The following is an 8,680-nucleotide window of genomic DNA, read 5'->3' as shown; positions in this document are numbered from 1 at the left end:
TTAATCACGTAGCGAACAGCGGCATTAGCATACGATAATTAAACTTGGAAGTGAGCCGCGCCATGGTGCGCTGAGCGCCGCCGCTCCGGCTTCATTTGCGGGCCATCCATCTCCATTTTCCCACCAGCAGTAAACTTCTTGGATAAACTTAAGGCTCAGTTAATTGCTGGTTTACTTTTCTCTCGGCTCCTCGGAGATGAGCGATAGGGAGAAGCGACACGAGGGCTCAGATTCCCCGCAGATTCCCCGGACACGTTGCGTTTCTGCAGCACGCAAATGTTACAGCAAAAGGGCTGGAAAACGCAATTATGGATTCAGAGCCCCTTAGTTGACAAAAAAAAACTGGTGCCTGAATAGACGGCTTTGTTGTGGGGTTATATAACGATTATGCTGTAATTATGAGGAAACGTTTAGTCATAAAATAAAGTAACAAAATACTGGAATGGACATGTTGTTATTTAGCGAGTGCGCTTGAATGTGACATTGGGAACATGGATAGAACAAGCAGGCATGATTTTGAAGCTTGACAATGAATAAAGGCACGTCTGATGCGCATGATTACATTCAACACAGAGATCAGACAAGATGTCGAAAGGAACCATGTCATTCCAGCGTTCCTGCAGGTAGATAGAACTGATTCCATCTTTGAACCACTGACATTAAAATGCAAAGCTCCTTGTATTTTTCCACCTTGTCACATTGGGAAACATGGACTTTTATAAAACACCCCGACATCATCATAATTAGGACGGGACTTCTTTGTTTTATTTTAAAATAAAGCAAATCACCACAACGTTATTTTTGTTCAAATTCTACTTGTTTGGCTGGGCGTTAAGGCGGGGAACTCTGAAACTGGAGTTGTGTAAATGTCCTTCGCAGTGAGTGATAATGTCAGACCTGGAATAACGCGGGCCCTATTGTCTGAGACACTTTGATTTATCCTCCTGTTTGCCATAGAGTCAGAGACAGACACCCGAAGTCTGGTCCACCTCTAAACATCACATTACACCTCATCAAAGTTCCCCCACAACTCATATAGAGGTTACGAGAAGGAAGAACGCTACATATATATTCACACCCAACACTCGGACTGTTACAACTTGGAGTAACTCAGCGGAACATGCTGCATCCCTGGAGAGAAGGACTCGGGTCGAGATCCTCCTTCAGACTCAGTCTTCAGTCTGAAGAAGGGTCTCGACCCGAAACGTCGCCCATTCCTTCTCTCCAGAGATGCTGCCTCTCCCACTGAGTTACTCCAGCATCTTGTGTCTGTCTTCGCTTTAACCCGGCATCATCTGCAAGGTCCTTCCTGCACATTTGGACAGTTTCAACTTGTTGCTTCCCACGAACTTCAAGTTCAAACGGAGAGGTGTCACTTTCAATAACGTCCCTTCCCTGCGACAATGGCCGGCAAGTTTAACATTAACACCACTCGCTATTAGAATGATAAAATGACGGCCAACGGGGCATGCTTTATTCCCATTATCATGCCCCAACTAATCATTTCTCTTCTCTTTTTGAACTTGTTATTGAGAATCAACTTGCACTGTGGCCATTCTTTATCGGTGACAGGATCGACAAAGAAAGAGCAGATCGAAAGGAAGTTGCCATATGGAATGTTGAACCGCTCGGGCCATATATACAACTCATTATCACCAATCATAAACGGCGTTCTAACCTTTTCTTAAAGTAGTAGTTACTCCCCCTCCCCCCCCCCACCCCCCCAAAGTTAACCCCAAAACGTGCGATCAGGCGTGAACCAGACAGGAGCGCATCTCTTAAATTCGTCAGAGAGCAGACATTCTTCTAATGTAGTGGTGCGTGAATTAGACACAGAGAGCAACTCAGTTGGTCTTTTAAAACAGCGCGGGGCTGGGAAATAAGGGGAACTGTGATGGTGATGTATTCAGGAGGATGTGTGACGAATGGGGGGGTTGCTTTCTCACGTTTCCAATCGGAAGACCGGGACCGATGGCGTCCACAAGATAATGTCACCCCCACCCACCTCTCGCCCCGGCTACAATCAGTCCAAAGATGAGTCCTGACCTGAAACGTCACCTATCCATGTTCTCCACAGATGCTGCCTGACCCGCTGAGTTACTCCAGCACTCTGTGCCTTTTTTATAATAACTTTTAAAACGTTTTAATGCATTAGACCATTCTAAGTAATGTTGAGATTTCAAAATTCTTAAGTTCATTAGTTCAGGCAATCAGGTCTACTCCACCGGTCTTGGCTGATCTATCTTTCCCTCTCAACCCCACTCTCCTGCCTTCTCCCCATAACCCCGGACACCCGCACTAATCAAGAACCTGTCAACCTCCGCATTGAAAATACCCAATGATTTGACCACCACAGCCGTCTTTGGCAACGAATTCCTCGGATTCACCACCTTCCGACTAAAGACATTCCACCTCATCTCCTTCCTAAAGGAACGTTATTTTATTCTGAGGCTGTGACCTCTGGTTCCTAGACTCTCCCATTAGAAAAAAACAATTTTATCACAGTTGAAGCCAAATGAAACTTTGCCCAAAGAGTAATTCTGTGGTTTTGCAACAATCTAAAGTTCCCTGCTCAGGGTTCGGCCTAATTTCTTACGGAGGCGTGATACACAAACTTTAAACTCGAACCCCTCACTGTTTCCCCCCCCGAAAGAACGGGACAACTATCCAGAGTTGAGTTTCAGTTCCAATAATTCTCCATCCAGCTCAGCACTTGGTGTATACACATGTAGCTTTTTCCACGACACCAGAACCGCCCTTGGTCACTAGATATTGGCCAGGCCCTTGGTCACTAGATATTGGCCAGGCCCTTGGTCACTAGATATTGGCCAGGTCCTTGGTCACTAGAGGTTATGTGGGAAGGAACTGCAAATGCTGGTTATGCAGCATCTCTGAAGAAAAGGAATTGGCGACGTTTCGTGTGTGAAGAAGAATCTGTTCTTTGTCGTGAAGGGGGTAACTACAAATGCTGGTTTACACCGAAGATAGACAAAAAAAATCTACTGGAGTAACTCAACGGGTCAGGCAGCATCTCTGGATAGAAAGGATGGGTGACATTTCGAGCCGAGACCCATCTTCAGACTATTCCTTCTCTCCAGAGACTACCTGTCCTGCGGAGTTACTCCAGAACCTTGTGTCTATCTTCGCCAGGTGTTGGCGGAGGCCAGCGCAGGTAATCCGGGCAGCAACGTTTGGTGGACGTTGTCTTGGTCAGTTCTGGCCGGAGCTCTCCACTCCCCGCAACGTGGAGCACTATCACCACTACTCCGGAACGACCCACGTTCCTTCTCTCCAGAGATGCTGTCTGTCCCGCTGAGTTACTCCAGCTTTTTGTGTCTATCTTCGGTTTAAACCAGCATCTGCAGTTCCTTCTTACACACTAACTGTTCAGTCTCTGCCGGAATGATCCAACATACATCAACGAATACAGGACAAAGGCGGACACAGGCCGAAGTTCAAGACGCCTTCAGAACGACCGTGAGACATGTCATTATTGCTGCGTGTCAGTAACATTGACCCAACTCTCTGGGGCACAATGTCTGCAAAGTTACTGGAAACAGAACTTGTACAAACACGAGGGGAAGTGATGTGCAGCTCAGAGGAAAGACCGGGGGATAGCATTGCACAGATTACCGGCATCGACCCGATGGACTGAATGGTCTCTCACACAAAGTCTCTGTCTCCCTCTCCGTTTCCCTCTCTGTCTCCCTCTGTCTCTCTCTCTCTCTCCCTCTGTCTCTCTGTCTCTGCCTCTGTCCCGCAACTATTCTACTTGGAGTTTCTGATTTAAGATGCCAGCACACAATTGTAAAGAAGGCGGGAAGCTGAAAAGACCAGTGAACGAATATCCCATTCGTGTATTAACCCAAGTCAGGGCGAAGAGAAGTGTTGCAGTAATTGGTCCTGCCTTTAAAAGTGCGACTTTATGTGAAATTTTCATTCTCAGAGCGTTGGGGAATTAAATGCCGGGGAATAGACCGCTTTCCATTATAGGTAGAGATAGTTCAAAACGCAACTCGATCCAAAATATGATTTGGATAAATGTAGAATTGCATTATAGGTTTGGCTTTCCTGGGTGTTAAATGTTTTTATTTACGAGCAAACTTTAATTTAAGTTGCATGTGTTTGGATGGGACAGTGAACTCTTTGTAGTCCAGCGCTGGGAAGATCTTCCAATCACAGACAATACATGAAGAGGTGTTCCACTACCCCGGCATTCCCTCTCTCTCTATCCCTCCCCCTCCCAAGTCGCACCAGCTTCTCGTTTTACGTTTTTGTATATCTTTCATTCATTGTTATTTATATCTCGACATCGCCGTCTATATCTCTCGTTTCCTTCATCCCGAACCAGTCTGAAGAAGGGTCTCGAGTCTCTCCACAGATGCTGCCTGTCTCGCTGAGTTACTCCAGCTCTTTGTGTCTATCTTGGGTTTAAACCAGCACCTGCAGTTCGTCCCAACACAGTTGTCCTCTCGAGTTGCTCACCGGCGACCCCCCATGATATTGCCAATCTGCCATCAAGTGAGGGGGGGGGGTTAAACCTTCGGGGTTTGGAACCAAAACACTGATGAAGGGAAGGCTGCCTGAACACATTCCACATCGTGCCGTCTCAGAGGTGAAACGTCAACACGTGAGCAGTAACTTGTCGCCGCACCAAACCACATCAATGCAGCTTCGCTCGCTGACAAGGGCCTCGCCTGCAGATACCCAGACCATGAGGATGTCTTTACCTCATCTGTATTCAAAGGAGACAGCGAACAATAAAAGTTACAGCAACGGGGAATTTGTTTAATTAAGACAGAGCTTTGGCGATGATTTCATAGAGCAAGCAACACGTGTGTATGCTGGCATGCCGGTCGTGTGTTCAGTTACATGCTAGTCGTGTGTTCAGTTACATGCTAGTCGTGTGTTCAGTTAGATGTTAGTCGTGTGTCCAGTTACATGTTAGTTCGTGTGTCCAGTGTGTTCGTGTGTTCAGTTACATGCTAGTCGTGTGTTCAGTTAATGCTAGTCATGTGTTCAGTTACACGCTAGTCGTGTGTTCAGTTACATGCCAGTCGTGTGTCCAGTTACATGTTAGTTGTGTGTTCAGTTACATGCTATTCGTGTGTTCAGTTACAGTTACATGTTAGTCGTGTGTGTTCCAGTTACATGTTAGTCGTGTGTTCAGTTACATGCTAGTCGTGTGTTCAGTTACATGCTAGTCGTGTGTTCAGTTACATGTTAGTCGTGTGTTCAGTTACATGTTAGTCGTGTGTTCAGTTACATGTTAGTCGTGTGTTCAGTTACATGTATTGGAGCTTCTGAAGATGGGGATTGACAATGAATGTTAGAATGGTGCAGACAACGATATAATTAGCTGTTGTCTATTTATAGTTGACCATCAGCATCACTGGTGTTACTGTGTCGACATGCGAGAACAATTAGCACCATGGATCTCATCCCATACAATGGTCATTGCCGGACCTTGTGTAGGAAAGAACTGAAGGTGTGTTTCTGTTGAACTTTTTCTGTGTTTGAACTAATGCGTTATTTAGGAATGGCCACAACGCCGCGAATCTCATTTCTAAAGTGTAGACGGAGAGCCACATTCAAATCGAATTCCCACTCATTTTGGAAATGGCAAAATTATTGAAAAAAACTTGAGCAGCAAGAAGTCTCAAGCTCCAAGTGTAATGTAAACGGCGCCTTTAGACATCTGAACTCTCCGCGTTGTATTATAGTCCCTGCAGTCTAACATCACGCTGCCATTACGCCGTAGACCTTAGGGACAATATTCAGAAGAAGTTGGAACCACAACCCATTGTAACTGGTTCTTCAAATCTGAACCATGTCCACAAAAATGCTGGAGAAACTTAGCGGGTGAGGCAGCATCTATGGAGCGAAGGAATAGTTGACGTTTCGGGTCGGGACCCTTCTTCAGACTGATGTGGAGGTGTGTGTGTGGGGGGGGAGTCTGCAGTTCTTTCGTAAATATATCCACAAAAAAGTTGCTTTCAGCCGATGCAAGGAAACCAAAACCGTTCTTTCAATCTGCAGAAGGGTCTCGGCCAGAAACATGTCCAGAGATGTTGTCTGTCCCGCTGAGTTACTCCAGCATTTTGTCTCTCTGCGTTTTTCCATCCACTGTGCTGCTGTTATAACGGTTTTACTTGGATGGTATCCGCATATGTCCAGTTAACGGATCCTATTGGGGGGGATGTACATATTTGATAAGAATTGAATAGCAAATAGCATGTATGAACAGCATCCTTTGCAAGTTTTCCCGGATTCAACTATTTACCGCATTAAACATATCACTGTTCAGCTTTGCAAGGTGGGGTTTTAAAGCAGACACTTCATGAGGTTTACTTACACGGCTGTGAAAGCAGATTAAATTAGCAGGTGCGGCTTAAATTGGTAGTTAGAGTAGACTTTCAGAGGTAACATGCCTGCTGCCTTTATATAGTCCTTCTTCATTAAATCCATTAAACTCGAATCAGAGTCATTTATACAAATTCTATTGCTGCAAGAACCTTATCTTGATTCCACAGAATGGATTGAGTGATCAGTGTTGTTATATCTCAGAATTAACCCCAGTTTCTGTTTTTTTTTTAAAAAAAAAGGAACAAGGAAAATTAGAATAAAATAATAAATATTTTAATTTAATATGAATCTTTTTCGCAGCTTTGCTTCCACCTGTGACAATTCCTGATGGCCCACATCCTCCACCTTCACTGGCTCATGCAAGATCACATTATGTCTTCAGGCCCTGATGGAGATTAATGTACCTCTACACTGCCCTGTCACATTAGATCAACAGAGTCATTTTCAATAAAATATATCCCCACTTTTAATGTGCAAGGAATATAGTTTTTGATGCATGGATCCAGCCTGGCAGCTGAACATTAGAAGCTATGTGTGCCTGTCAGATTAGTGTCAGTCACATCACATCCCATGGGTTTAAGCATACGGAAGGGATATCACACCTAGGGCAAGTGTGTTTGAAGAAGGGTCTTGACCCAAAACGTCACCTATTCCTTTCCTCCAGAGATGCTGCCTGTCCCGCTGAGTTTTTGTGTCTTTCTTAGGTTTAAACCGACATAAGCAGTTCCCCCCCTACATCTGTTTACTTTAAAGATAGGCATGAACACTACTGAGTATGATGTCATCGGATTTATAGTCACTGAGAATGTATGAAGAGTTTATGCACAGTTTTTGATTTGTATATATTTTTAAATTCTGAATAGTTAAAATATAATAATTAAACTTGGAATGGCGCAAGACCACCATGGCATGGTCAGAATATCACCCCGTTCCTCTCTTATTCTGCAGTCTATAATTTTATTGCAGCGGCCTTTCAAGGGGGATATCAAGGAGCAGTCACTGGACGACAGTGTTTCAGGCACAGTGTAGTTCTGCACTCTCTGTATAACAGACATCTCTTTAGTAAGATGTTTCATAAAAATGGAAATTTAGTGTATCTAATTTATAACTAGTATAACGACCATCCAAATCAACAGATGGAAACAAACACAAGGTCAGGATCAAATTAAAACAAACTACTGGTTCTTGTGAATGCGCATTATTAAATGGATTGTTTCCTCAGAAGCAATGAGAAATGAATGAATGAATAAGTTTATTGGCCAAGTATTCACATACAAGGAATTTGCCTTGGTGCTCCACCCGCAAGTGACAACGACATACAGTGACAGTTAGGAATGACACATAAAACATTAAACATTAATAATAAAACATTATTGATTAAACATGTGAATTAAATAAAATACCAGAGCAAAACGATCTAATAGTTAATTTTTCCAGAAAGATCCAATAGTGAATAGATTCTGTATTTAAGAACATTGTACGGGTAAGCTTCAGACACTAAAGGATAATGTACAATATAAACTATTCAAAATTAATGGCGTTTTATTGGAGATTTAAGAAACTGCAGATGTTGGAATCTTGAGGGGAAAAAAAGTGTTGAAGGAACTCAACGTCAGGCAGCATCTGTGGAGGGAATGGGCAGATGATGCGTTGGTTCTGAAATGCTATCAGTCCTTTGCCTCCACAGATGTTGCCTGCCTCATGGTTGTTTAATGATATATGAAACCCAGAGAGAGTTGTGAATCTGTGGAATTCTCTGCCACATTAGGCAGTGGAAATTACTGGATGTATTCAAGAGAGAGTTAGATTTAGCTCTTAGGGCTAACTGAATCAAGGGATATGGGGAAAAGGCAGGAACAGGGTATTGATTCTGGATGATCAGCCATGATCGTCCAGTGCTGGCTCAAAGGGCCGAATGGCCTACTCTTGCACCTATATTCAATATTTCTGTGTTTCTATGAAACAGCTTTGGAAGCACTAGGTTTAAAATACTGATTTATGTAACATTACCACTTGGCTTCATGAGCTTTGAAACTTTCAGTGACCTGGCTTCCAACTACAACTTGTGGTCACTTCTCAGAACTTGGTCGATTGTCCTAACGAGATGTCAGCAAATTCTATTTTTATTTCAGAATTTAATTTGGTGTATCACACGAGCCATGGAGCATATAATATGATGCAATTTAATCAAGGAGTTGGACTGATGATCAAAAGCAGATGTACGGTGGGTATTTTATATAGTTTACAATATCACCACCATGTTATTCCCTGTGGCACAAGCCTATCATCACTTGATTGGATTTATACCAACCCA

The sequence above is a fragment of the Leucoraja erinacea genome, chromosome 17 (assembly GCF_028641065.1).
Source record: "Leucoraja erinacea ecotype New England chromosome 17, Leri_hhj_1, whole genome shotgun sequence".
Classification (NCBI taxonomy): Eukaryota; Metazoa; Chordata; class Chondrichthyes; order Rajiformes; family Rajidae; genus Leucoraja; species Leucoraja erinaceus.
The sequence above is the reverse complement of the archived record's forward strand: the minus strand, read 5'-3'. Positions refer to the sequence as shown.